The sequence below is a fragment of the Acanthopagrus latus genome, chromosome 4, assembly GCF_904848185.1.
Source record: "Acanthopagrus latus isolate v.2019 chromosome 4, fAcaLat1.1, whole genome shotgun sequence".
Lineage (NCBI taxonomy): Eukaryota > Metazoa > Chordata > Actinopteri > Spariformes > Sparidae > Acanthopagrus > Acanthopagrus latus.
In genome coordinates, this window is record NC_051042.1 from 22,818,538 (window position 1) to 22,821,920 (window position 3,383).

The following is a 3,383-nucleotide window of genomic DNA, read 5'->3' on the forward strand; positions in this document are numbered from 1 at the left end:
TTTCGGTGCCGGCCTATTTCTTGATTGGGACAACTAACACCCTGGGGTCTCTGCTTATTGCCAGCGCAGAACCAAGACGTAGTCAGTAAGTTGATTTTGTTCCGTTTGGACTATGATAGGCCGGCTGTTCCCCCAATGCCTTTGTGCTAATCTAAGCTAACTGGCTGCTGCTGGTAGCTTCATATTGAGAAAACAGATAATGAGAGTGGTATGGATCTTACTATCTAACTCTTACCAAGAAAGTGACTATGCATATGCACCAAAATGCCAAACTACTCCATTCATTTTGTCCCATGCCATCAAGATAAACTGGAGAAAATGATGACACTCAGAAAACAACAAAGCAAGACAGAGGAGGGGGAATGAAGATTTAGAAACGGTCAAAACCCTCCAGATATTCTCGCAGCAGGACAGGCTGTGGACAGATTCGGCTGAAATTAACCCACATTACCTTCCTGCAGTTGTTCTCTATTGCAAGTATACCACTTTCCTGAATGCAAGTATGAGAGAGAGGTGCAAAGAAACAAAGAGATTGCCTTCTTTTTAATCCTTTATCTTCTTTTGGTCCAATACACAATGAACAGAAAGCCAACAGATGCCTTTAAACGTTGTTGTTGGCAGGGAGCGTCATTTGATTTCTTTTTACTTCTTCCTTTTTTCATTCAGTGAATATGTTGTTTTTTACTTTCTCGTTATTTGTGTGTATCTTTTTGAAAAAAAAAATCTCACCCACCATGAATGTTTAAAAAGCCTGTCGAGAATGTGACGAATGTGACATTTCTGACATTATTTAAGAGAGTTTATCACTGGAGCAAAAGGGAAGCATGAGCCCTTTTCACTGATTATCTACCTCGGTTTACCTCCGGGTAAACTTCCACTGTATATTTAATAACTACTTATACTTACCTTATGTGATGGACTACTTCAGTTACATTACATTGATACTTCCTGATGACTTTCTTCTGATTGTCATCCCATTTTGTGTTTCTTCTCTTGCATTGTTCTGATTTATGGATGGTAAGGGCACTGCAGCTTCTCTCCTCTCGCTCCGCCCATCATGTGGACTGAAAAGGTGGGAACACATACATTTCTTATTTATCTCCTCAGATGTTGCTGAGGTGCTGTGCCAGTATTAATAATGTGTTTTTGTTCATTTCGTCCATTATTGAGTAATGGTATGAAAAGATAATGAATGTCTGCTTTTGTTTTTTTTGTATGTGCAGCTGCCCTTACCGTTCCTGTTTTTATACTACCTCATTTAAGAATTTATTTTATTGTCTTGTTGTTTTCCTAAACTCAGGGAACAAGGTTTAGTACATTTGAAAAGTCATGTAGTGTTACATGCTGATCTCACAGGGTATCTTCTCAGTACTAAACCGTTGTTGTGTGTAATTGCCTAATAGAAAATGCTATGAATGTATCTCCGACATTGTGTGCCAGTAGCTCAGATGTTTGTGCTGCCCTCCCCAACAGATGGAAACCCCCTCTGTAGTTTCTCCTCAGGTCTTCTAACGTTTGCTTTACAGCAGACTTTTTTGTTTATTCTTCTTCCTTTTTTAATTTGTGTAAAGAATCACACCAGAAGTGCTTGCAGTGGCATGTCGGTACAGAAAAGCTTTATAATTGGCCTTAATGTGGGAAGCGTCCCTCAGAAGCTGAAGCCTAATCTTTCTGAGGGAGAAGCTCCACATGAGGATGCAACACGTGAAGAATGATTGTAGTAAAAGCAATGGAAGTGTTTTAATCAGAGATGAAAGTGAAGAATTGAATGAACACCATGAAACTTTAGTAAGAAAAATCTATATTTTTGTTAGAAGATAATGTACTACCGAGTACACATTGTAGTTTCTTCTCCCAAGTAGTTTTTTTTTTTTTTTTTGCCGTAGAGTAGATAAAGATTAGCACTTGTCTGCCAAGTAGTTTTGTATTATTGGCCAATGTGCAGCGGTGACTTGTGACGCTATAACCCAAAGAGTTGTTTGCTACCTGAGTTTATTTTAGCCTCTTAACTAATCTCTGGCAGAAGGTTACTGAGGAATGCGAAATAATCTAAACAGATTAGACCAAAGATGAGTTGAACGCAGCCTTTGAGATGAGTTGAGGCGCTGCTCCTCCAAATGAAGCCTTGCACATTAGTGGCCTTGACCCGCAACAAAAAGAGTGGAGATAGTTGCAGGTTCAAACTCCGAGGAAGTGCCAGCAGGATACAACAGGAGTGACAATTAATAATCAATTTTATGCACACGGGCCAAATGATCCTTAAGCTGAGTTCCTCCAAAACTGTTGCACACAGATATCTGTACATTGTAGGGGAAATTATGAGAGTTAAATACAGTATATTATATTGATTAGAAGTCTGTGTTGCAACAGTGCAGTTATGTGTCAACGTGCACCCGCTGATTTTACACCACCAAAAATAACTTAGAAAATATAAAGTACATAAAGTATTTAGTAAGTATTAAAATATCATGCTTTTATACAGATAAACTGAAGATCTCATGAGAAAGATTGAAAAATCAGTGGGTGTTTTCACATGTCTGTGTTTTTAATCAGAGGATTCTGCATGAGGATTCAATCATGGGAGATTTTTGGGATGAAAAGTGACACAATCAGCTTAATTTTCTTTTGAAAAGCAAACAACTTAAACCAAAGATTTTTTTCACAATAGGTCACCGTTGCATATTGGCAAGAGATCAGTTAAAAAGTATCCTATCTCTAGTGAAACGTCATCATTTTCATTGTTCTCGAACTCATTTTATGACTGTATGTGTGACTGTATGTACTACGAGACAGCAGGATGGAAGTGTTACACTGTGATTCTTAATCATCTTTTATGACCAGAATCATGTTTGACCTGCTTTCAGTAGTAAAGTAATAGAAGGATTCAGATTTCCATTTTGAATTAAACCCTTTAATGTGTTCATATATCCTGTTTTATTAGAGCTTCAGGGGCTCAATTCAGAACATGAACATAGTACTCACGTTTATTTCCTGAATCCAGAACATGATTCTCAAGTGATGTTTTGGAGATAACCAACCTCTTACTTCACAGAACTGCAGCTCTTTCGTGTTTTCAGCTTGTGATCATTAGACACAAAAGTACCGGAGTCGTTCAGGTTCTGAACTGGTCTGTTGAAGCTCATACAAGTTTTTAAGTGCTACCTCTGATACAGTAAACTTGGGTCATTAATGTTTGTAAGATTGAGGTCAAGATGTTTCATCACCATCCGCGAGACCTGTGACGTTGGTCTGCTGTCCATCTCGTGAATGGTGTTATGTTGGAATTACTTTTCTGTCAGAGCAGTTGAATTTTAAGGGATAAAACATACAGTCTGGTCTCACTGTTTGTTCTCCCTTTTGCAGTAATGTTGTGTTTGAATACT